Raw genomic sequence first — 27608 nt, 5'->3', positions numbered from 1 at the left:
TTTTTCAAAAAGTGGTCAGTTTTATTTAGAAAGATTCAAGAAGCACTACGAATCCCCAACCGAAATAAATACAAAGGGAACCACACCTTGGCACATTTTACCCAAACTATTGAAAATCAAAAACAAAGAGAAAATCTTAATATCAGAGAGAAACAAATACACATTACCTTCAAAGGAGCAAGAATAATACTGGCATCTGACTTCTCAATAGAAACAAAACCAGAAGATAATCAAATGCTGCCTACAAAGTATTGGAAAGAAAATTTGCCAAGAATTCACAGGAAAAATATCTTTCAACAATAAAGGTGAAATAAAGGCATTTTCAGTCTGGGAGAAATACACTTTCAAACTGAGAGAATTCACACTGGCAAATCCACTAACACTGAAGGAAATACTGATAGACAGTCTTCAGGCAGGAGCTTAGAAATACAGGAAGACATGAAAAATGACAGAAAGGTGAATGTGTAGGTGTATGTAAATGAGCCTTAATATACAAAACATAATGACTTGTGGGATATGAAAAATACGGGGAAATAAAATGCTTAGAAACTATAACATATAAACAGAAAAGGAAGTAAATGATGTTAAAGTACTCTTTTTTTTTTTTTTTTTTTTGAGACCGAGTCTCACTCTGTCGCCCAGGCTGGAGTGCAGTGGCGTCATCTCGGCTCACTGCAAGCTCCGCCTCCCGGGTTCACGCCATTCTCCTGTCTCAGCCTCCCGAGAAGCTGGGACTACAGGCGCCCGCCACCACGCCCGGCTAATTTTTTGTATTTTTAGTAGCGACAAGGTTTCACCGTATTAACCAAGATGGTCTCGATCTCCTGACCTCATGATCCACCCGCCTCGGCCTCCCAAAGTACTGGGATTACAGGCGTGAGCCACTGTGCCCACCCGATGTTAAAGTACTCTAAGACTTTTGCATTGTCTAAGAAGTGGGAAAAGTATTGTTAAAAAAAAAAAAAAAATCAAAGATACCTGTTATCATCTCTGGAGCAGCAGTTTTCAGAATGTGGCTCATAGACCCCTGCGAGTCCCCAAGGGCAAAACTATTTTCATAGTACTAAGGCTTATTTACCTCTTTTAACTTTGTTGATATTTGTACTGATGGTGCAAAAGCCACAGTGGATAAAACTTCTGGCAGCTTGCATAAAGCATGACAGTGGTAAGAAATTGTACTACTAGTCATTGTAGTCTTCACTGCCGTGTAATTGCAGAAAAAAAGAAAAAAGAAAGAAAAAAAAAGAAAGGGCAATTGACTACGCTTGCTGGAACAGTGAAAAAGTATTAATTATTATTAACTTACAAACTTGGACTACACATTTTAAAATATGCTATGTGATGAAATAGAACATAGGCATGGAGCACAGCTGCTTTATCCTGAAATCAAATGGTGATCTCAAGAAAAGCACTTGTGTAGTTAAGTTGCGAGGTGCACTGCCACTTTTTCATCCAAGACCATTTTTACTTGCAAGAATAACTGACAGAGAAACTATGGTTGTTCCAAATTGAATACTTGATAGACATCTTCTCAAAATTTAAGGTAATAAACATGTCACTTTCAGGAAAATAATGTACAGTGTATGTTATAAATGATACATAATTTAAGCTTTCAAATAATAATTACAATTTTATAAAACTTACCTTGGCCATCCTGAGATTGATAGATTCCCAATATTTAAAGAATTTTGTTTATGATGACGTAAACAAATGTAATTTTCAAATATTATATAATCAATGTGTCAACATTTGGAAGACCTGAATAACTCAGTGAAGCAATATTTTCCAAATGACCAGTGAACACTGATACAAAATTACACATGAGTGAAAACCTATTCAAATTGTGAGGGAGACCAATAGATTTTTATGAAAATTTCATTGATCTGGCTTCAGATTCCACTTTGCTACTAACCTTTAAGAAATTACCACTTGTGAATGTTTTGTATATGACTAAAGAAGATAACCTCAGTATTCTGAAAAAGCCATTAAATAGTCCCCTCATTTCCAACTACATATCTGAATGAGGCCACACATTTTCTTTGCGTATTTCAACCAAAACAACATATCACAACAAATTGAATGCAGAAGCAGGTATGAGGACATGGCTGTCTTCTTTCTACTAAGCTATACATTAAAGAAACAGAGCAAAATGGAAAATAATGTCTTCTCAGTATTTTTTGTTTTAGAAAAGGTAGTTATTTTTCACAAAAATAAGTTATGTCTAATAACTAGTACTTATTACTTTAAAGTGAATTAATAAATATTTTAAATTTTTCTTGGTTTTAACTTCTTTTACAATAAGATATTGATAATGTAATCCAGAAAAATAAAAATCATTTTGTCTAACAATTTTTAAGAATATAAAGAGGTTCAGAGACCAAATACTCTGAGAATCAGAGTTCTAAGATAATCATTAAAAGAATAGCAAAAGAACATATAAATACTAAGTTAAGAGAAGAGAAAAAAAGAATAATTAAAAAAAGAATGAATCCAAAAGAGGGCAAGAAAGAAGATTAAAAAAACATAGGTTGGACAGAAGAAATAGACTATATTGGTCGTTATATTAAGTGGAAATGCCCAGAAACTGTCAGATAAGATTTAACATTTAAGAAAAACATGCTGCTCACATGATACACAATTCAAATATAAGGATACAGAAAGATTAGAAGTAAAAGGATGCAAAGATATCTTAATGCAAACACTAACCAAGAGAAGCTGGTATAACTCATTAATATAAGACAATGTAGACTTCAAGGAAGAAAATGTGACTAGATACAAAGACAGGTATTTTCTAAAATACAAAATCTAATTTTCCAGAAAGAGATAATAGTTCTAAATGTGCATGCACCTAATAACATAGGCTCAAAATATATAAAGCAAAAACTAACAGAACTAAAAGGAGAAATAGATAAAATCATCACCACAATGGCAAATTTTAATACATATCTTTCTAATTGATAGCACAAACAGACCAAAAACATTAGCAAGGATATGGAAGTTATTAATAATTAAGTTATTAAGAATAAAATTAAGAATTTGGGGGAATTAAGAAATACACTGCTAAGAAATACACTGGGTCAAACAAAAAGAATGCAATGGAAATTAGAAAATATTTTAACTAAATGATAATTAAACTACATGATTTGATAATTCGTGGGATGCACAAAAGCCATATTTAGGGGGAAATTGATATGGACTTAAATGTATATACTATAAAAGAAGTAAAGTTGAAAGACCATGATGCAAACTTCCATCTCAAGAATCTGGAAAAGGAAATAGCAAATTAAACCTAAAGAACATGGTAGAAGGAGTGGCTGCTGGAAAGTCTGGGGTCTGTCCTCTCCTGGAGTCTGCAGACGGACACTGCCCTGGGGAGGTTATCATGGGCTGCTTGAGGGGCAGGTAGTTCACCAGGGTGGACAGCTCCCTCAACAGTTAGCTCCAGCCACTTTCTGGGTCTCCCATGCATTTTCTTTCTCTGCCAGATATTTTTGCTAATCTAGCTTTACAGAGTTTCAATGTACATTCTCCTAATTACTAAAAAGATTGGGAGTTTCTTCAGCTATTTGGAACTTCATGTGGTGCCTGTTCTATGAACTGTCCATTCAGATATTTTGCCCATTTTTCTATGCGTTTGCTTTTCTATTCTTATCTTGATTTTGTAGAATTCTTCCTATGCTCTGGATACAAATCTTTGATTTGTTATGTGTATTGCAAATGTATTCTCCTTGTTTGTAGCCTGCCTTTTCATTTCTTTTAGAGTACCTTTAATTGAACAGAAAATTTTAAATTTAATATGGTCAAATGTATCAATATGCTCCTTTGGGGTTTTTTTTGGGGGGGGCAGGGGAGGAAAATGGAAAGTTCTTCTCTACCCCAAAGTCATGAAGATACTCTATTTTCTAAATGTGTTAGAGTTTCTCTTCTCACGTTTACATACTTAACCTACCTGGAAGTTATGTTGGGGGTTGTATGAGGCTGATTCCATTCTTACAGTAGAGGAAATTAAGGCTCAGACTGGTGAGTACATGTTAAGGGTTGTAAATGGCAGAGCCTAGAATCAAACCCTAATCTGTCTGGTCCAAACCACATGGTCTTTCCCCTGCATCTCACTCCAACCTTCCAGAAGCCTCCAATCTGAACTGCATTCAGCTCTTGGCCCTGGGGTAGGTGCTGGAGATGCAAAGACCAGCCGGACCCAGGCCCACCACGGAGAAGCTCCAAGGATGACAGGGACTCACATAAGCTCCAGCCCAGCTCCCTGGAGGGTGAGATTTTAGAAGCAAGGGCAGGGACACTGCAGGGCCCAGAGACGAAGCTAGGAAAACCCTGCTGGAAAAGCCAATGCAGCACAAAGAAAGGGCTTCTTTTTTGGTTACAAAAGAGCAAAACAACACTTGGGAAGTCAGAAAGTCAAAGAAACCAGCCCAAAGTGATAGGTGGAAGAAAGTAACAGAAGCAAAATTGGAAGGCAGGCCTGTGAGACTTCAGTCTGGCTTCTCTTGGTCTTCCAGCATTTCTGTACAGAAACAAAGAAGAAAATAGCAGGGGAGCCTGGGCAGCAGCTGTGGGCGGCCCATCCACCCCAGCTGCCTGACCCTGTCTGAGCCTGAGGCCTCTGCGGGCTGCAGCTTCCTGGTTCCACGGCGCCCTGCAGCCATGGAGGGGCTCTCATGTTTCCCAGAACACCCAGCCTTGCCAGCTGCAGTCAGGTGTTTCCAGCAACACACACACTCACGCGCATGCGCAGACACACACACATGCACACACACACACACACACACACCCCTTGTGCAGGAGCCACGCCCTCAAGCAGGATCTTAACCCTGGAGCCCTGCCCACCTAACTCCGATCTCTAACTCTTCAGCCACCCTCTGTCCAGCTGTCCAAGCTGCTCTGTGGCCAGTGCTGGGTGACCTGCATGGGAGCCCAGGCACGTCCCTAGGGGCCTAGGGGCCAGGGGACACGCACACACGAAGTTCAGCATCAGAAGCCTTAACAGAATTTTGCAATTAGAAAACCTTAGAAAAAGTTGTTGTAAATTTCATGGTACATGTAAGTTTTGTGTCGATATGAAAAATAAATTTTGGATTTGAATTACATGAGGCTGTAGGCAGCATCATCTCTTCTCTGCTAAGATCTTCCGAAGGGCTGAATGTTGCCCTGACAGTGGGCCAGCTCAGCGGAACGGTTTTCCAGCTTAATTCTGAGTTACACTCTTGCTCTCCTTTCCGTATCTTCTTCCTCTCTCCTCTCTCTGTCTCCCCTCTCTCTCTCCTCCCTTTTACTGTCCTACACATAATCATTTCCAACCCTAAAGCACTTCACATTTGGTGAAAAGCACTTCAGTTTCAAAGTGATTAGAAGCTGAAGATCCGTCGTTTAAAATTTAAATTAAACCGATTAAAATCGCAGGAGCACTTTACATGTTTTAAGCAAATAATTATTTTTTACCAACAGATCCGGGAGGCTGGAGCAAGCCAGGTCTCAACAGGCCTGAGAAAGCAGCAGGACCTCAGGTGCAGCTGGCCTCCCAGGCCAAGCGCCCGGCCCTGCCCAGGCGGCCCAGGGCAGCTTCTCATAATCCTGGGAGAGGATGGCCCCGGAAATTAGTCATGAGCCTGGGCCTTCCTTCCAAGGTCACCCAAAGATAAGACTCAGAGTGTCTGTGGTTTCCTGTGCAAAAGGAGGTGGCCTCACTCACAGGAGAGAGAAGAGATTCTCTCAGCAGCTGTGGTCCCTGCCTAGTATCCCACATGCTACCTTCCATGGGCCCCAGCATCGACGACATAGGCCTCAGGGTCACCAGAATGCAAAGAGCATCTCATGTTTTCCAAGCACTTTTTGTGTCCTGGCCACAGTAACAAATAGGCAAAGTCTCTGCCCTTGAGATCAGCCCAGCAGAAGAGTAAAAATATGAATAACAGAACAGAGCTGTAAATATGACAACAAAAAAAACTGTATTAGCTACTGAAATAGAACAGAGATGGAAATGATTTTCTTCTGAGGTTCTCTGGATTGAAGAGGGGTTATGTGAGCTGGGATTTGCAGGATGAATAGGAGTTTTTCCAAAGACCACCAAGGGCCCATGACACTGTGTTCCTATTGCAGAATAAAGAAATTTCTAACAAGATACAAGTTATCTTCTCTCACCAATTTGGAAACTGAGTCTCAAAGGTTTGAAGCTCCTGTTGGAAGTGACAGCTAGAAAGTTGTAGACTCAAATCTCGGTGTGACACGAACATTTCAGGTACTTTTGATTCCCCCCTTGTTGATATCTGGAACCACAGATGGATGTTTTGAGTCTTTTCTTCTTTTAGCCTAGGATCAAACCCAACAAACCAACCAGCCAGCCTTCCCCTGCCCTCCGGTGCTGACTCCCGCCACCACGTGTCCATGCCCAGCTGCCTTCAGGACCCCAGTGGGAGAGGGAGCTGATAGTTGGGTCTCAGAGGCAGTTGGAACAGAGAGCAAAAGAAATAGTTCATGGTCTGCATGGCGAAGGGAGACTGGCAGCTCCAGCCGCGTCCAGGAGAGCCAGCAGGCCAAGCCCAGCCCAGACGTTTCAAAAACAAACCTCCGTCCAGGTTTCCATCTCCCGGGGCGGGCCCCACCCTCCAGGAAGAAAGTAACTTCAAGCAGCCCAGGTTTCTTGCTTTTGGAATCTTTGTTTTTAGTTTTCCCTTTCCCCTAATTAGTTTTCAGAGCCCAGGATCATCCAGGCAGCTTCCTTGTGTTCAGCAGGGTTGGATGTGCACTCTGGTGTTTATTTAAAAAAATGTTCCCAAAGAGGGATATGGTTGAGGGGCAAGGAGAGGGGCCTTTTTGAAATAAGAATTCGCCTCTGGGGCACGAGGGCGGGGGAAAGGGGGGGTTGTTTCTCATAGACACAGAGCTTCTGGTGGGGATGACGAAAACATTTTGGGTATAGATAGTGGTGATGATTACACAATGTTGTGAATGTATTTAGTGCCACTGAATTGTATCCTTAAGAATGGTTCCAATGACAAGAGGTTATGGGTATTTTACGATAACATAAAATTAATTATTATTAGCTCCTGTGATGTCTTGCAAGTGGATGATAGATAAAGAAGCCTTCAGTAACAACAGTTTCACCAGTGATGGCAAACAGGGAAACACTTGTTCGCTTTTGGAAGGTTATTGATTGATCAGCACAACGGGAAGTGGAAAAGACCAGCTCTTCACGATCCTGGGCTTGGCTGGGAAGCAGAGCAGGTCCCAGACACCTCCGCGCTCTGGGGATGTATGTTTAACTTGCAGGTCAGTGGAACTGTGTCTTTTCTCTCAAGGAACAAACTGATAGTTGTGTCCACTGTGAACGGCGTCAGCTCCTGGGCCCTTTCTGAGAGCTATGTCCCTGTCTAGAAGGTTAAGGGAGGGTTTTGGGACGGTCAGATTTGGTAGACAGAAAGGCCTCGCTTCTAATCCCACCACGGTCACAGTATGACCTTGCAGAGGCCACTCTGTCTCCCTAGGTCACAGTGTCCTCATCTCTCCCATGACTAAAATCTTTCCATCAGGTTTCCCTTAGCTCCCTGGGGAGTAACTAAGCTCCACCTCTTGTTACCCTTTGAGTGTTGCTCTTACCTATTTATTCACACATTTGACAAACATTGACTGCCGGACAGACTATTGATGCTATTCAGCTTGGGATGTGTCTGATCTTCCATAGCTGATAAATCCCAGCACCAGAATCAGAACTCTGGTTAGTCTGAGTCCAAATTCAGGCATTCTCCCCTACACCCACTGGCACCAGCTTCTGCAACATCTGGGCAGGTACTGAGAGGGGTATGGCAAGTGGGAAGTCAGGGGCCCACTGGAGGAGGAAGGCAGGGCTCTGTGGAGATAGGGAACTGGCCACGGAAAAGAGTGTCTGTGAAGGACCGGGCCAGGTAAGCAGATGGTTTTGGAAGGTCCAGAATGGGAGGGAAGGGCTCCTTCAGGGAGTTACATGACAGTAATGAAGGGTGACCACACAGAAGGCCCCTGCAGAGAAGAGGGGGAGGCAAGGTTGAAGCAAGGGGCAGGGCTCGGTGGTGTGAGAACTGGGGGCTTTGTGGGTATCTGATTGAGTTTGTCAGATGTTGTCGGGTGCAGAAAGACGTACCTGAGAACTGTGCAGAGCCCCCTCCTACACTGCCGGTAGGAATGTAAAATGGGGTGACCACGTTGTATAAACAGTCTGTAGTTCCTCAAACAATTTAACATAAAGCTCACATCTAACCCAGCAATTCCGCTCTTAGGTATACACCCAAGAGAAATAAAAGCATATGTCCACAAAAACAGGTACATGAATGTTCATTGCAGAGTGAATAGCCAAAAAGTGGGAAGAACTCAAATGTCCATCAATTTGTAAATGGATAAATGCAATGGAATAGGATTCAGTCACAAAAAAGAACGAAGCACTGATCCGTGCTCCCACACGATTAGGCCTCAGAAACACAATGCTAAATGAAGGAAGCCAGCCAAAAGCCCACTGCAGATCACAAAATCCCAGCCATAGGGAAAGTCCAGAATAGGGAAATCTATCAACACAGAAAGTGGGTTCGTGATTGCCAGGGGCCTGGCGGGGATGGGGAGATGGGGTGGGGTGAGAGCTGAAGGCTATCTTTTAGAGGTGATGAAAATGTTCTAGAATTGTCTGTGGTCATGCCTGTACATATCTGTGACTACATAAAAACCACTGAATTGTACACTTTAAGTGGATGAACTGTATGGTATGTGAATTATATATCAAAATTGATGTTTTTAAAAATGCACATTTTTTTTTTTTGAGACAGAGTCTCACTCTGTCACCCAAGCTGGGGTGCAGTGGCATTATCTCAGCTCACTGCAACCTCCGCCTCCCGGGTTCAAGCGATTCTCCTGCCTCAGCCTCCTGAGTAGCTGGGATTACAGGCACCTGCCACCACACCTGGCTAATTTTTGTATTTTTTAGTAGAGATGGGGTTTCACCATGTTGGCCAGGCTGTTGTTGAATTCGTGACCGAGTGATCCATCCACCTCCACCTCCCAAAGTGCTGGGATTACAGGCGTGAGCCACTGCACCTGGCCAAAAATGTACTTTTTTAGGCGCCCAGTACTTAATATCTTAGCCCTGACATCTACATGGGGAGGCTTATTATGTTTCCCATTCTGCAAACAAAAAGAAGAAGGTTCTGAGAGGGTAAGTGACTTGTTCAAGATCAGAGCTAGTGGACGGTCACTGCAGGAGTCCAGTCCATCCTCCAAAGTGCAAACTTTTCCCACGACATTCAAATCGCATGGGGCTATTAGGTCCAGCCTTCTTCCCCATTCACTGAAGGCCAAGGTTGGTCGGGTTTCACCACATGTCCCCAAATCCGTTCAGTCCATTGATCTCACTGGAGGCCCCCATCTCTCACTCCTCACCCCTTCCCACCAACACTTCTCACCACAGGCAGCACGGTCAGGGCAGGCCATGCTTCCAGCTCAGCACTTTATCTTCAACGATAATTTCCACTCCAAATATGTGTGGCAAAATACAGGAAGCCTCTTTTCACTGGGGCCACTGTTTGGGGCAGTTTTCCCAGCGTGCCTATATTTGCTAGTTCAATCCCTCTTTGAATACACTGGGCCCCTCAGCTGCAGGCACTCTGCACTGACTCCCACCCTCTGTGTCAAACAAATGCTTGGCACTTCATGAGCACCTAAGATGCACACCATGTGTGATTCAGCTCTGACCCTGTTCCCTGGGCCCAGTGGCACTAAGATAAGGTCCGAGGCAAGATGTTCTCTCCCATGGTGGACACCAGCCACCCAGACTTGGCCACTGCACAGTAGGTGAGAACACAGACTCTGGCGGGGGTGGTGGGCCTTGAAATTCGGCACTGCCACTTACTAGCTGTGTGACCTCAAGCAAATCACCTCACCTCACTAAGCCCATTCCTCTAACTGGCAAGTGGGGACCCTAATAGTAACTTTAGGGTTGTGCACTACAGTGTTGCGATGGGCTTAGTGCTTAAACTACTGCATAGTAAGAACTCAAGAAATACTATTATTTTCTCTTCTTCCTCCTCCTCCTCTTTCTTCTCCTTCTTTTTCATTATCAAACACAGAATTCTGCAAACAAAAATAACCACTAGTTGCCCATCACAGTTTTACTCTATGCCCAGCCATTCGCACGAGTATCTCCATTCCTCCGAGCACACCCCCGCTCCCCGCCGACTCCCCCATGGCACAGGCCTTCTCATTAGAAAGGGGAAACCAAGGCTCAGAAGGGACAGTCCATGGCCCAAAGTCTCACACCTCAAGATGAATTGTGGATCCAAAAACCCAAGCACGTTCACTAATGCCCCTGCCAGCCCTCTTCTTCCACAAACACAATCCTAGTAAGTCCAACTTGTAAGTAGCCATGTGCACGGATGATCTGTCATTCTTGTAGGAGTTTTGTAATATTTTTAGATTGTGATTTGCTGACAAAGGTTGGGGATTCTACACTCAGAGCTGTCAGCACATTCCTGGGGTGGGAGAAGTCAGTCCCCGCTAGTGCCACAGCTAACCACGGCCCCACCCTGCACCCCACCCCATCCTCGCCCCACCAAGGTGGCCTGGCTGGGTCAGGTGGACACAGGCCCGTGTCTCAGAACCCCTGGCAGAAGTATCCAAGCTGAAGGATTCTTCAGGCGAAGTGGCCCCGGTCCAAGCGATTGACCAAGTACCCCTCCCTAGCCTCCACGCCTCCAAGAGTGCATTTTTGAGGACTGGTCAGGACACGGTGAGGAGGAGCTGGCTCTCCCTTGGGCTCTAGGCACGCAATGGAAAGAAAGCTTTCAGGCCCTGGAGGGCAGGGGTGGGAACTCTCATTTTTTTCTAGGAGATTCCCAGCACCAAGCTGGGCAGCATGCTCTACAGGTGTGCTGTTCAGGCAGCAAGCCAGCCCATCCTGCCACCAGGGCCAAGCCCTGAGGACAAGGACTCCAAGGAGGAACAGCAGAACATCCCAGAACAGAGGGGGCAGTCCTGCAGTTGGGAGCCAGACACAGCTTGCTTTGAACTTGACTTCAGGAGCTCTGGAGCGACCTAACTTATTCCTCTAGTAGTAGGAAGGGGTAACCCACCCGCCCCATGAGCTCCTTATGGGGAAAGTAAAACCATCCATTATTCACTGTCCTGTCCTGGAGACTTTACCACATGCCCGTGGAGCTTGTCCCGCACCCCCTCAATCACTTGAACTGTGTTTTAAGAAGCACCTACTCTGTGTCCTGCCCACTTTCTCCTCAGTCTGAAATCTACTCCCTCACTCATTCACTCATCTTTTACTTTCAGCACTCACTGAAATGCCTGTGCTTAGTGTGACTTTCACTTTCACTGTAGATTCCATTCAGTGATTCACTCAGGCATTTATTCACCTTTCCATTCATTCCACACATATATTATACCCAGATGTTCTAGGCAAACTCATCTTTTAGTCTGGAATTTCCTTATGAATGAATGAATTCTAAGCTAAGGGAAAATTAGAACTATAGTGTTTTCTCTGTAGGGTGGGTGAATTTTGAACTCTCATAAATTCAGTCTTTAAGTGGGCTTGCCGTAGCCAACCTTCTGCTACAATTATGCCATGGGACACAGTGACCCTGGATTGCCACTTTCTCTTCCCAAACAAGAACCCACAAAGGCAATTCTATTGGAACTAGAAATGCGCTTCAGAATTTCCCTTTTATGGGGACATCCTTTGCGAAGACGTACGGAGGACCCTCAGTCTCAGAAAGATGGAGAAATGTCCCCACAGCAGCTTCATGGTTGCGATAAATGGGAGCAAACGAGATCTCCATGTCTTAAAAAATTTAAAAAAACAGAAAACAAAAACAATTCAACAATTCCATGCACCAGCTGTACCTGAGTCAGCATGCCCAATTTTAAAGTCAGAGCGCAATGGCCTGCAGGCCCAAGCATCCAATTCTATAAATACAGACAAGCTGAAAGCCAAAGGCCAGACCATCCCAATCTGTCACCCTTTCTACCTTGATAAATTATGTACACCCCTCTGGATGGATACGCCCAGAGGCCTGAGGTCCTGTCTGAGCAATTCGGATCCATTCTCTGGAGTTAACCTGGGGTCCCACTCTCCCTGCCAACCGCTCCCCAGCCCGCCCTCCACACGCACCCCTCCCTACCTGCTGTGTCCTTTGGGCAGGCCAGGTGTGCTCCGTGATGGATTGCCCAATGGGCCCCTGGGTCCTGGAGGCGGCTGAGCCCTGCGGGTGGGAAGCATTCACTGGGCCCTTGACAGACAGCAGGCACGTCAAAGCTGGAAATGAGCCTGTCTCTAGGGGTTGCGCATTTTATGTGAGCTGCAGGGGCTCCCTCCCAGCTTCTTTCCTGGGAAGCTGATCTGACCACACCCTGTGCCCCCACCCTCCCATTTACCCTCATCCCCTTCTGGGCCTCACCATGGGGCCCTGAATGCATTTGGCTTAATGGATGAAAACCAAGTTTGAGCCAAAGAGCAACAGAGAGGAACCAAGTTTTCTCCCATTTTAGACTTTTCTCTGTCATCTTAAGATGAAATCAGAAGGGTGCCATGTCTCCAGCCAGCTCCTGATAATTCAGAAAGAGGGTTGCCAGTCATTTAAAAGGAGACACAGCATCTTTAATAAATTTAATCCACATCTGATTACAGAGGAAGAAGGCGCGCTCTCTCTCCTCTCCTCTCTCTCTCTCTCTCTCTCTTTTCATCTTACAGGGCTGAAATATTGCAATAACTGTTCAATCTGGGTTTTTTAAAATAAGATTTGCTAAAGGTCAATGTATCTCCTGGCCACATATGCAGCAACATTCAAATTTCCCCAGCTCAGGAATAAAAAGATTCTATCGTTAAAAATAAAAGAATAAGGACATCTCTCCAGCCCATGGGGGATTTGGGAAAGAGGAGACATTTCGTTATCAACGCACAATCACGTGATTTTTAAGCAGTATCTCTAATCTGCTTCCCCCCTCCTGCCCCCCGCAACCCGTCCACCTCCCCTCCCTCACATCCCCCCCTGCTTTTCACATCAAGGTCTTTTTATCTTCCAATTTTGCATCTAAAGATGAGGTGAATACCATTAGCTCAATTCAACCTCAAGTGTAGTCAGATGGGCCTGTGATTTCTGAACAGCGCTGTCTAAGGTCACATTAAAATGTATAAGAGCATTTCGATTCCTGAGAAGGGGGCTTATTATCCACCCGTGGTGGAAAAGAGGAATGTCAGTGGCCACAGACTTGGGTGAAAACAAAAGAGATACCAGAATTCCAGTCTTTTGTCAGCAAGCTTCTCCGGTTTCTTTTCAGGGGTCTCCCACCAGCCCTGTAGATAGCTCTGCAGACTGCAAACCTAGGCCTCTTGCAAAAAAAAAAAAAAAAAAAAAAAAAAAGGAGAGAGAGAAAAAAATCACTTAAAAAAAAAAAAAAACTAGTTTAACTGGCTTCCCCTGCACCTCCTAACCCTTCTTATTTTTTTCATTTAACTCTTTCAGCTAGTCAGCTTTGCCACTTACTTTACATTGTAAATGGTTATTTCCTTGAGAGAGAAAATGGGGTTTGCTGTGTTCTTATCGCTTGTTTGTTTGTGACAGGATTTGGGTGTGTGTCCCTACCCAAATGTCATGCTGAATTGTAATTCCCAGTGCTGGAGGTGGGCCTGGTGAGAGTTGACTGGGTCATGGGGGTGGATTTCTCAGGAATGGTTTGGTGCCGTCTCCTTGGTGCAGTTTGCGTGATATTGAGTGAGTTCTCATGAGATCCGGTTGTTTAAAAGTGTGTCACCTACCCCCCGCCTTCCTCCTGCTCTGGTCATGTAACGCTGCTCCTCCCCCTTCTCTTTCCACCATGATTGTAAGTTTCCTGAGGCCTCCCCAGAAGCCAAGCAGATGCCAGCACCATGCTTCCTGTAGCGCCTATGGAACTGTGAGCCAATTAAAACCCTTTTCTTCGTAAACTGCCCAGTCTGGAGTATTTCTTTATAGTAATGTGAGAACAGCTAGGGCACAGTGGTTCACTGATATAATCCCAGCACTTTGGGAGGCCAAGGCAGGCAGATCACTTGAGGCCAACAGTTTGAGACCAGCCTGGCCAACATGGTGAAACCCCATCTCTACTGAATATACAAAAATAAGCCAAATGTGGTGGTGCATGTAATCCCAGCTACTCGGGAGGCTGAGGTGGGAGAATCACCTGAGCCCAGGGAGTTGAGGCTGCAGTGAGCCGACACAGCACCACTGTAATCCAGCCTGAGTGACAGACCAGAGACCCTGTCTCCAAAATAAAAATAAAAATAAAAAAATGAGAACAGACTAACACAGTTTGATATTTATTTATTTATTTATTTATTTATTTATTTATTTATTTACCTGTCTGTCCTTCCCATAGACAAGAGTCAGCATGCAGTTCTGACTCTTGTGTGGACTTTAGGGTCAAACCTACCTGTGTAGGAAGCCACTACCAGTGATGTGAGATGGGGCACTTACCCATTCACCTAGTTCACAAATATCTGTTCAGTGATCTACTATATGCCAGTCATGGTTCTGGGTCTTGTGAATACAGAAATGAGTGAGACTGACAGAGGTCTTGAGAGTTTATGTTCTCACAAGGGAAGGAGGGGCGCTGCCCTACAGAGAGGTACATCAACAAGATAGGGTGACATGATCATTATTTCTGAGGAAATAAAGAGTGCTGTAGAAGTGAGAACTTGAAGAAGGCTGACTTTAAGCAGGGTAATTGAGAAAAGCCTTTCTTTGTTGTTGTTGTTGTTTTGAGATGAAGTCTCACTCTGTCACCCAGGCTAGAGTACAGTGGCACAATCTCAGCTCACTGCAACCTCCATCTCCCAGGTTCAAGCGATTCTTCTGCCTCAGCCTCCCCAGTAGCTGGGATTACAGGCATGCACCACCATGCCTGGCTAATTTCTTGTATTTTTAGTAGAGACAAGGTTTAACCATGTCAACCAGGCTGATCTCAAACTCGTAGCCTCAAGTGATCCACTTGGCTCAGCCTCCCAAAGTGCTGAGATTACAAGCATTAGCTACTACATCCAGCCCCAGAAAAGTCTTTCTGAGGGAGTGACATTTGAAATGAGATTACTAGGGAGGCTGAGACAGGAAAATCACTTGAACCCAGGAAGCGAAGGTTGCAGTGAGCTGAGATTGTGCCACTCCACTCCAGCCTTGGCAACAGAGTGAGACTCTGTCTCAAAAAAAAAAAAAAGAGAGAAAAAGATGAAGAGACTCTGATTCACACTCAGGGTGAGAATGTAACAGCCAATGGCACATAGACGTGAAATGACTAATTAACATATCACCTGTGTCACCCTGAGAGAAAAGTCATGATGGTAAGGTTTGGCATGAAACACATTGGATTGGAATCAGAGGCATTGGGGTGAACTCATTTTTCACTATAGATAGAATAAAATTCTCAGTGTGAACACTAGGTGTGAACATGTGTTTGTGGAAGGGTGAGTGTGTATACATCTATTTCCTAGCTCTGTCCACTGAGAAGAACTGAGAGCTGTGACATCCCAATAACAATGAGTAAACCTAGTGCCCGCATCTTGGTTTCTAAATATCATTGTCCACTAAAAGGAACAAAGCTTGCTTAGAAACATGTATGATTCCAGGGTGGGACAGAGAAAGTACAAGATGAGCCAGGAATATTCTGTGGCAGAAAGTAAGGAAGTGCTCGAGGAATGATAAGAACATGTAAGAACAGGGGCCAGCCAACTGGAAGAGACACATATTGGCCAAATTTGGAAAATTAAAAAAAATTAATCAGCTTTCTTCAGATACAACTTACATATAATAAAATGTACTTATTATTATTACAGTTTGTTGAATTTTGACAACTATATACAGTTGACCCCTGAACAATGCAGGAGTTAGGGTCACTGATTCCTCACTCAGTAGAAAATTTGGGTATAGGCTGGGTGTAGTGGCTCACACCTATAATCCCAGCACTTTGGGAGGCCAAGACAGGTGGATCTCTTGAAGCCAGGAGTTTGAGACCAGCCTAGCCAACATGGTGAAACCTCGTATCTACTAAAAACACAAAAATTAGCTGAGCATAGTGGTGCACACTTGTAGCCCCAGCTACAAGGAAGACTGAGACACGAGACTCTTCAACCCAGGAGGTGGAGGTTGCAGTGAGCTGAGATTGTGTCACTGTACTCCAGCCTGGGTGACAGAGTAAAAAATAAAAATAAAAATCTGGGTAGAACTTTTGACTTCCCTGAAATAACTACTACAAGCCTCCTGTTGACCAGAAGCTTTACTGATAACATAAACCATTTATTAACACATACTTTATATATTATCTATATTAAATACTGTATTCCTATAATAAAGTAATCTGGAGAAAAGAAAATGTCATTAAGAAAATCATAAGGAAGAGACAGTACCTTTATGCACTATACTGTATTTATAGCCACATAGGGTCTATAAATATGTGCATATGTTTTGATAAATGTTAACTTTTTATAATAGATTTGTGTACATTTTGTGGTAGTAAATAGTAAAATAGACTAGTATCTACATATATTTTATGCATTCATGACACAACTTTTCCTTAATGTTTTCAATATTTCTAGGCTATGTGATTTGTCTGTGAGTTTTTTCAAATTTTCACAAATTTCCAAAACATTTTCCAATAAATTTACTGAAAAACATCCACATATAAGCACACCCAAGCAGTTAAGCAGTTCGAACTCATGTTGTTCCACGGTCTCCTGTACGACTATGTGATCACCACTCTAATCATGGTACAAAACATTCCCATCACCCCTAAAATTCTTGAAGGCGGTTTCTTAATTGGTTCTCCAGAGGCAACCACTGATCTGACTTGTGTCACTGTGAGTTTTTCCTCTTCCAGAACTTCAGAGAAATGGAATCGTACAGCAGGCACAGGTTGAGCATCCCTAATCAGAAATGTTCCAAAATCTGAAAAATTTTTAAGCGTCAACATGATGCCCCAAGTGGGGAATTCCACATGTAAGTACTTAACGCAAACATTATTTCATGCACAATATTATTTAAAACATTGTATTAAATTAACTTCAAGCTATGTGCATAAGTGTATAAAACATAAATACATTTTGTGTTTAGACTTGAGTCTCATCCCCAAGATATCTCATTATTTAAATGCAAATATTTCTCTGAAATTGGAAATACTTCTGGCCCCAAGCATTTCAGATAAAGCATTCTCAACCTGTATGCTTTGGTGTCTCTGCTTTCTTTGGCTAACATAAAGTTTTTGAAATTCATCCAAATGGCTATGCATAACAGTAATTTATTCATTTTTAGTTCTGAGTAGTTTTCCAACCTATGAAAAATGGTTTATCCATTCACCTATTGATAGACATTGACGTTCTTTCTGGTTTCTGGATATGATAAATAAAGCTTGCTTGAGTTTTCATTTGGAAGTCTCTGTGTGGATATATCTATTCATTTTGTCTATGGTAATACCTAGGAGTGGGATTTCTGGGATTTATCATAAGGCCATGTTGAACTTTAAAAGAAACGTTTGCACTGTTTTCCAAAGTGATTGCACTATTTCACATTCCCACCAGCAATGTTGGAGGGTTCCAGTTGCCCTACATCCTCACCAATATTGTTTGTTTTTAGCCTTTTTTTTTTAGTCATTCTAGTAGGCATATGGTAGTATCTCACTGTAGTTTTAATTTGAGTTTTCTGATGGCTAGTGGTGTTGAACATCTTTCCATGATCTTATTGGCGATTCATATAGCATTTTTATGGAGTGCATGTTCAACTTTTTGCCCATTATTTATTGGGTTGTTTTAAGAATCTTCCTGAAATACAAGTTGTTTGCCAGACCCATGTATTGAAACATTTTCTTCCAGTTGTAGCAGTTTTCCATTTTCTTACTGGTGTCTTTTGAAGAGCAAAAGTTTTTCATTTTGTTGAAGTCCATTTTATTAAATTTCCTTTTTTTTTTTTTTGAGTCGGAGTCTGGCTCTGTCACCCAGGCTGGAGCATAGTGGCCCTATCACTGCTCATTGAAGCCTCAACCTTCCAGGTTCAAGCAATCCTCCCACCTCAGCCTCCTGAGCATCTGGGACCAGAGCTGTGCACCACCATACCCAACTAATTTTTATATTTTTTGTATAGATGGGGTTTCACCATATTACCTCAGCTGGTCTCGAACTCCCAGGCTTAAGTGATCCAACCACCTCGACCTCCCAAAGTGCTGGGATTACAGACACGAGTCACTATTAAATTTTCTTTTATGGTTAGTGCTATTTGCATCCTAAGCATGCATTGCCTACTCTAAGGTGAGAAATATGTTTCCTGGTGTTTTCTTCAGAAGTTTCATATTTTAAGTCTTTGGGTCAAGCATATGATCTATTCACTTTGATGAGCGACATGAGACAGAGTCAAGCTTTATTTTTCCCATGTGGATATTCAGCTGTTCCAGAATCATTTGCTGAAAAGATTATTTTTCCCCCATGAAATTGCCTGTGCCTCTTTGTTAAAATCCATTAATCATATATGTGTGGTTGTGTTTCAGTCATCTATATGCCTATTCTTGCACTGCCTTGAATATTGTAGTTCTGTTGAATTGTAGACAACATTAGATAGTATGGGTCCTCCAAATTTGCTCTACTCTTCAAAAAATGTCTTGACCAAACTAGGTCCTTTCCATTTTCATATAAATTTTATAATCAGTTTATCAATTTCTCTCAAAATCCAACTGATGTATTGATTGGAGGATAAATCTATAAATTAATCTATAAATTAATTTGGGTAGAGATAAAATTGTAGTATAATAAGCTTATTTTGTCTCTGTCCTTAGTTCCTGGCATAAAGTTCCTAAAACCCTTGGAATTTCCTGAGTGATGGGAGTTGATGGAAGTGTCTTTTGTTATTCTTTTTTTTTTTTTTTTTTTTTCCGAAATTGAGTCTTGCTTTGTCGTCCAGGCTGGAGTATAGTGGCACAATCTCAGTTCACTGAGAACTCCACCTCGTGGGTTCAAGCGATTCTCCTGCCTCAGCCTCTTGAGTAGCTGGGATTACAGGCGCCCACCACCAAGCTCAGTCAATTTTTGTATTTTTAGCTGAGACAGGGTTTCATCATTTTGGTCAGGCTGGTCTCGAACTCCTGATTTCAAGTGATCCACCCACCTCGGCCTCCCAAAGTGCTGGGATTACAGGCGTGAGTCACTGCTCTGCAGGCCCTTCTTTTGTTATTCTTAACAACAACTTGTCAATTACACCTGAGTTTATGCTAATGAGGTGATTTAGGGTGAGGCCTCTCAGATGCAGTGGGTCACCAGAAGGACCAAGTGACTAGAGTGTTGAAAATTCCAGGCCCATCCGCCAACCAACTAAGAGTCCTAGGAAACCTTTGAACAAGGAAACTCCAGGAGTTTCTGGGTTGGAGAACACACCAAGGTTCCAGAGCCCCTGGAGAGAACAGGGGAACCTCTGTAGCTCTGCCCCATTGGTTGCATCTCTTTCCTTTGGCTGTTCCTGAGTATTAGCCTTTATCATTAACCCGTAGAATACTGTTTTTAATCAGGTGAGCCGTTCTAGAAAATCATTGAAAATGAAATTGTGGGAACACCCAAATTTGTACTCTGTTAGGCAGAAATATGAGGAGCCTGGGTAACCCCTTTGCATCTGGCATCTAAAGTAGGTCAGTCTTTGGGTGGAGGTTGGCTACACCTTTCATCTATGAAGTCTGCACTCATTCCAGGGGTTGGTGTCAGAATTGCATTGAATTGTCAGATATCCAGTGTGTGCTGGAGAATTGGAAAACTGGTACAGAAAAGCCACACAAGTTTGATGTTAGAGTATTGTCAGAGGAGGGAAAAAAAAACTCTCAGGTATCTTAACAGCTTTGATTCTTACCATGTATACCTGTCCGTATATTTATATCTTCTTTAATTTCCTTCAAATTATTATGTAGTGTTCAGCATTACTTTTCTTCAATTTATTCCTATTTTGTTTCCGATTACTCTTGCTTGTATATAGAAATACAGTAGTTTTTGTATATTTGTAACAAGAAATCTTCATTACTCACTTTGTAGCATTTTCAGATTTCTTAGAATTTTCTATGCACATAATCATGTCATCTGCAAATAAAGATGGTTTTCTTTCTTTCTTCTCAATTGCTATGCCTTTTATTCCCTTTTCTTGTTTTATTGCACTGGCTAGGACCTCAAGTCAGTGAAAATAAATGGTGAAAATTATCGTCCTTACCTGTCCCTGATCTCAGGGAGAAACATCTGGTCTTTTCAGAATGGTGTTAGCCATGTTTTCCATAGACGCCCTTTAATGTGTTCAGAAAGCTTTCTTCTTCCAACTTTTCTGATAGTTTTTATAATCTATGAATGTCACACATTATCAAGTGATTGAGATAATCATTTCTCTCTGGTAATATTGTGAATTGCATTGCTTGTTTTTTGACTATCAAAACAACCTTCCATATTAACTGTATCCTGTTAATATTTCTTTTCTTTCTTTTCTTTTCTTTTTTTTTTTTTTTTCAGATGGAGTCTCTCTCTGTCACCCAGGCTGGAGTGCAGTGGCACAATCTGGGCTCACTGCAACCTACACCTCCCGGGTTCAAGCGATTCTCCTGCCTCAGCCTCCCAAGTAGCTAGAACCACAGTCACACACCACAATGCCCAGCTAATTTTTGTATTTTTAGTAGAGACAGGGTTTCACCATATTGGCCAGGCTGGTCTCGAGCTCCTGACCTTGTGATCCACCCACTTCAGCCTCCCAAAGTGCTGGGATTACCTGTCCCTGAGCCACCGCACCTGGCCTCCTGTCAATATTTCTAAATGTAATCTGACAAATGTTGTTAAGGATGTTACCTCGGTATTCATGAAGGAAATCAGTCAGTACTTTTTTTAATATTTGCTTTGTATTATCTTCCTATCATGCTATCATGTCAGTTGAGAAGTATTCCCTTTTCATCTGCTTCCTGAGAAAGTTTACATAACATTGGTATTATCTTTTCTCCCTTAGATATTCAACAGAATTTGCCAATTAAACCGTCTGGGCATGAAGTTCCACTGTGGGAAGGTCTTTAATTCTATTTAATTTAATATTAATTATACAGAATTATTGATATTTGTCTTTTCTTGTGTCTCTTGTGATAAATTGTATATTTCAAGGAATTTATTAATTCTAGGTAAGTTGTTGAAATTATTGATACAAAGACTTTCATAATAGTTTCTTAGTATGCTTTTAATGTCTGCAGACTCTAGTGATAGACTCTATTTTATTCCTGATTTGGTAAAGAGTCATAGATGCCCTTTTTAATTATTATTTTATTATTTTATTTTTATTTTATTTTATTTTTTATTTATTTTTTTTTTTTGAGACGGAGTCTGGCCCTGTCGCCCAGGCTGGAGTGCAGTGGCATGATCTCTGCTCACTGCAAGCTCTGCCTCCTGGGTTCACCCATTCTCCTGCCTCAGCCTCCCAAGTAGCTGGGACTACAGACGCCTGCCACCACACCCAGCTAATTTTTTATATTTTTAGTAGAGACGGGGTTTCACCGTGTTAGCCAGGGTGGTCTCGACATAGATGCCCTTTTTTGATCAGTCAATTCAGAAATGTATCAATTCATCTAACTTTTTGAAGAACAAACTTTGGGTTTCATGGATTTCTCCATTGTTTTTACATTTGCTATTTCACTGACTGCTGCTCTTAAATATTTTATTCCTTCTTTCTGTTTAGTTTGGGTTTTCATTGCTTTTCTTTTTCTAGTTTCTTAACATGAAATCTTAGGTTATATTACATTTTTCCTCTTTACATCTTTTCTAATATAAGTATTTAAAAAAATTGTTTCCCTCTAAAAAACATAAACCTCACAATTTTATCTTTTGTTTTTATTTTGTTTCCATTCAAAATACTAACTTCCTTTATGATTCTTCTCTGACCTATGGATTATTTTAAAGTGTAAAAAAAAAGTATGTTGTTTAATTTCCAAATAGTTGGATATTTTTCAGATTTATTTTAAAAATTGCTTTCTCATTTAATTTAATTGTGGTCAGAGAATATACTTTGTTGGCCGGGCGCGGTGGCTCAAGCCTGTAATCCCAGCACTTTGGAAGACCAAGGCAGGCGGATCACGAGGTCAGGAGATCAAGACCATCCTGGCTAACATGATGAAACCCTGTCTCTACTAAAAATACAAAAAAAAAAAAAAAAATTAGCAGGGCATGGTGATAGGCGCCTATAGTCCCAGCTACTCGGGAGACTGAGGCAGGAGAATGGCATGAACCTGGGAGGCGGAGCTTGCAGTGAGCCGAGATTGCACCACTGCATTCCAGCCTGGGCAACAGAGTGAGACTCCGACTGAAAAAAAATAATAATTTTATATATATACACACACTTTGTTGATTTCAACCCTTTTAGACTTATTGAGACTTATTTCATGACTCAGCATATAACCTATCTTAATAAATGATGCACTTGAAAAAAATGTATTTTCTTGCTACATGTTGTGTGTAGCAGTCAATAACAAATATATCAAGCAGGTTGATGGTGTTGATTGTTTGAGTCGGCTATATTCTCTTTTTGTGTTTTTGTTTTAGTTTTTGGGTTTTTTTTTGAGACAGAGTCTTGCTCTGTCACCAGGTTGGAGTGCAGTGGCGTGATCTTGGCTCACTGTAACCTCTGCCTCCTGAGTTCAAGCAATTCTCCTGCCTCAGCCTCCCGAGTAGCTGGGACTACAGGCATGTGCCACCATGCCTAGCTAATTTTTGTATTTTTAGTAGAGACGCTGTTTCACCATGTTGGCCAGTATGATCTCGATTTCTTGACCTCATGATCCACCCACCTCTGCCTCTCAAAGTCCTGGGATTACAGGTGTGAGCCACTGCACCTGACCTTGAGTCTGCTATATTCTTACTAATTTATTTTCTGTTCTATCAATTACTGAGAGAATAGTGTTGAAAATCTTCAACTCTAATTGTACATTTGTCTACTTTTCATTTTAATTCAGTCCAATTTTTTTGAAGTAGTTGGACATTCTTTTATTAGATTCATATGCATCTAGAACTATATTCTTTAGGATATCTTCCTAATGAATTGGCCATTTAAAATTTGCAAATGCCCACCCTTATCTTTGGTAATATCCTTTAAGTTGAAGTCTACTTTATCTCATATTAATCCAGCCACTTCAACTTCCTTATTAGTCTTTGCATTGTGACTCTAGTTACATCACTTGACTTTTTTAATGTTTCTTTATACTTGAAGTCTTATTTTCTGTACACAGCATAGAGTTGTAGACTAGAAGATATCCACCTATTAATTGGACTGTTTAGTACTTTTACAATTAACATAATTAATGATGTAGTTGGATTTGAATCTACTCTATTGCCATTTCTTTCATATTTATTCAGTATATTCTTTGTTCCTTTTCCTCTCTTTCGTGCCTTCTTTTGGCTTAATTGAATATTTTAGTATTCCATTTCATCATCTCAATAGGCTTGGTAGCTCTGTCTCTTCAATTTATTTTTATTGATTTCTCTAGAGTTTACAATATGCTTCTTTAAACTATCACAGACTATCTTCTAATGGTATCATATAAGTTTACATGTGATATAAGAACCTTAAAACACTATACTTTCATTTTCCTTCCCACATCCTTTGCACTACTGTTGCCATATATTTCATTTATATATGTATTATAAATCCCACAGTGTGTTATCATGTTTGTTTAAACAGTCAGTTTTCTTTTCTAATAAATTTAAATGGGGAAAAAATGTCCTTCTAATGTCTACTTATTTGCAGTTTCTGACCCTTGTCTTTTCTGTAGATTTGAATTTCCACATAGAATGATTTTCCCTCAGCCTGAAAAACTTGGTTTGACATATATTGGATTAGTACAGGTCTGCTGGTGACACATTTTCTTAGCTTTTGCCTGTCTAAAAATGTCTTTATTTCACCTTCTCATTTTGAAGGATTTTTTGCTGGATATAAAATTCTAGGTGGCAAGGTTTGGTTGCTTTTTTGCTTTTTCAACGCTTTAAATATGTCTTTATGGTATCTGGCTTGTACTGCTGCTGAGAGAAGCCAGAATACCTTTTGGTCTCTGTTGTCCTGTATGTAATATGTCTTTTTCTTCTGAAAGCTTTCAGAATTTTTCTCTGTTTCATTGGTTTTGAGAGATTCTTTTTATTAATCTTGCTTGGGGTTCATTGAAACTCGTAAATATGTGGCTTCATATTTTCCACCAAATTTGGAGAAAATTTGTTTTCTGCCCATTGTCTCCCTCCTCTCTCTCAGACTCCAGATTGGAGATACTCTGAGATATTTTGGACTGTGTAGTATTGTGCCATGGGTCATTGTGGCTTCTGTCCATTCCTTCAGCCTTTTTCTTTCTGTCCTTTGAATACTTTTTATTACTGTGTCATCAGGCTTACTCATCTTTTCTTTTGCAGTTTCTAATATACTGTTAAGTAGATCCAGTAAGTGTTTTTAATTCATACATTGTAGTGTTTAGCTCTAGAACCACCACTGGCTTTTTTTATAGTTTCCATTTCTCTTGTCATTGTCTTGTTTTTAATTCTTTAGCATATTTATAAGAGTTTATCAACATATATATGTTATGTCAAATATTTTCATATTCATTCATATGTATGTTTATGAGTGTGTTCATATGTATGAATATATGTATGAATATATAAATACTAAAATATGTAGAATATTTTAGTATTCATTCATATATATGTTGATAAACTCATACGTGAATGATAAAATATTCATTTATATACTAAAATACTAAAATATTCATATATATGTAGTCCTTGCTTGGTAGTTCCTTTACATACTAAAATATATGAATATTTTAGTATATATATGAATGTATATATGTGAATATATATGAGTGTACATATATGGAATGGAATGGAGTCTGTCTCTATTGACTGGCCCTTTTCTCCTGGCTATGGGCACTATTATTCTCTGCTTTTACACATATCTAGTAATTGTTTGCTGGCTGCTGGACATTGTGAGTGTTCCATTGTAGAGTGGCTGGATTTTGCTTGCTTTCTTCAGAGCACTGACTTTGTTCTGGCAAGCAGTTAACTTACTTGCAGTTTAGCATTACCCTTTCGAGGCTTGTCAGAAAACCTTGTCAGAGTAAGTGTAGACTTGATTTTACCGTGTGGTTCATTTGTCCCTACTCTTAAGTCATGGCCTTTCTAGAGTTCCTACTCAGCGCTCTCAGCACTGAACAAGGGCCCTTCACTCTGGTTGGTTGGAACTCCAATAATTCACAACTCTGTGGGTTGTGGTAGTTGTCTGACTTACCACTCAACAGTAATTGCTTTGTCTCCCATGGTTTTCTTTGCCCAGGCTCATAGAGTCTAACCCTGTGCATGTATAGAGCAGTATTCAATCAAAGACACATGGTGCTCCTCAGAGATTTCTGGAGCACATTCTCCGTGCAGCCACCTTTTCCCTGATACTCTGTTCCACAAATTCTAACCACCTCAGTCCTCCTTGAACTCTGATTTTTGTTGCCTTAGCTCAACAAATCTGCTGTGCTCTGCTTGAATTCCCTTTCCCTGCATCAGGGTTATAAAATTCCTCCAGAAAGAAACTGAGGGTAATGATAGGGTTTGTGTTGTTTGTTCATGATTTCTAGAGATCACTATCCTGCTCTGCCCGTTGTCAAACGTCTGAAGACATTTTATAGGTTTTGTCTAGTGTTCTAGTTGTTTATGGTGAAAGAATTAATCCAGTACCAATTATTCCTTCATGGAAAGGACAAATAAGGGACAATTTGAGAACCAATATAGTGATAACAGATTATAACCATTGGATAAAATAGAATTCATGAGCCTATGCTGGTGTAAATTAAATTAATTAAATGAGAAGAAAGGAAAGTTTTTCCTCAAAATAGCACGCCTTAATGTACAAGGAATGGTAGAATCAGAAAATCGCCATTTGGCAGCCATCATGATAATAATTAATTTCAAGAAACATCAATCGATGATAAAATGTGTTAATAAATATTTTTTGAGGAGTGGAATATTTACATAATTTCCAAGTGTCCCTCCACGAAACAGTTACTAATTACAAAAGGAAAATGAAGAACTTTACACTAGAGAAACTTGACAGATACCACCTGCAATAAAGGCCAGTAATGAAACAAACCAAGTTATATACCACCTGATAATATGTGTTATGGACTGACTGTGTTTCGTCAAAATTCAGATTTTGTAACCCTAACCTCCAATGTGACTATGTTTGGAGATAGGGCGTGTGAGGATATGATAAAGGTTAAATGAAGTCATTAGATAGGCCCTAATTCAACAGGGCTGCTGTCCTTATAAGGAGAGAACGAGCCAACAAAGCTCTCTTTCCCTCTCTCCAATCTTGCACAGAGAAGAGGCCATGTGCAGACACAGTGAGATGGTAACCATCTACAAGTCAATAAGTCAGTCCTTGCCAGAAAAGGAGCTGGCTAGCACTTTGTCCACAGACTTCTAACCTCTAGAACCATGAGAAAATAATTTTTGTTATCTAAGCCACTTGATCTATGACTTCTTGTTATGGCAGCTTGAGCAGGCTAATACAGCATGAAGAGAGGCAAACACAACATCACTACTGTGGCATTCCTGACAAAGATGCATATTCCTGAATCTGATCATGAAGAAACAGCAGACAGGGCCAAGTTGATTGGGCATTTTACAAAATGGTTGGTCTGAAATCTTCTAAAATGTCAAGGATATGAAAGTCAAGGAAACACTGAAAAACAGTTCCAGTCTTAGGAAAACTAAAGAGACATGAAAACTAAATACAACACGTGACTCTGGGTCTTTTTGCTATGTGAAACATTGTTAAGATAACTGGTAAGACTGAATGGAGTCTATGAATAGATTGTAGTAATGTATGAATGATAATTTTCTGTTTCAGATACTTGTATTGTGACTATATAAGAGCATAACTTTTTTTCTACCTTTCTTTTTGTAATTTTTTTAAGAAAATCCATACTGGAGCATTCAGTAATGATGGGACATAATGTCACCAGTGTACGGTCAAATGATTCAGAAGTAGTTATGTATACTATCTTGCAACTTCTCTGCAAGTTTGAACTTATTTCCAAATAAAAAGATAAAAATAAATACCACATTCGTGGGAGAATTGCAATCACTAAATATTTGAAAGATACAGAGATGATAATCCTTATCACAACCATATTCAATTCTACAGGCCCCATCAATGCAAAACTGATCAATGTGGAGAACACAGAAGGTTTAGATGAGTTTAATCAGGTGATAAATCCAATTATATCTACTATTTCCACTTCTAGTCTCCTTGCAGAAGACTATTGGGAGGAGGGGTGATTTATTCTTTTTGCAGCTTCTTAAATTGTACACCTAACTCATTTATTTTCAGACTTTTTTGTCCCTTAATAAATGCACATGATACTATTAATTTTCCTCTAAGTACAAGTTTACTTGTATCGCTCAAGTTTTTATATGTAATGATTTCATTGTAATTCAGTTCCACATATTTTATCATTTTCTCCTATGAGTTTCCTCTTTAATTCATGGATTATTTAGAAGTATGATTTATATTTAATTTTTCCAAATACAGGGGAAATAACTA

The 27608-nt window shown here is 40.9% G+C and overlaps 1 long non-coding RNA gene across 3 annotated transcripts in view; it reads right to left on the bottom strand.

Annotated features, from left to right (window-relative positions):
* LOC103886488 overlaps positions 1 to 13363 on the bottom strand; it is a 46001-nt gene extending 32638 nt beyond the window's left edge. For all 3 annotated transcript variants that reach the window (XR_004184776.1, XR_004184775.1, XR_004184777.1), the window contains exons 1-2: positions 13266 to 13363; positions 12156 to 12236 (exon numbers count right to left, since the gene is read on the bottom strand). This is a non-coding gene — a long non-coding RNA (uncharacterized LOC103886488). The remainder of the gene's footprint in view (positions 1 to 12155; positions 12237 to 13265) is intronic.
* Positions 13364 to 27608: the final 14245 nt, after the last annotated feature.

Source organism: Papio anubis, chromosome 7 (assembly GCF_008728515.1).
Source record: "Papio anubis isolate 15944 chromosome 7, Panubis1.0, whole genome shotgun sequence".
Lineage (NCBI taxonomy): Eukaryota > Metazoa > Chordata > Mammalia > Primates > Cercopithecidae > Papio > Papio anubis.
Note: the sequence above shows the minus strand (reverse complement) of the source record. Positions and strands in the feature narration are given on the sequence as shown.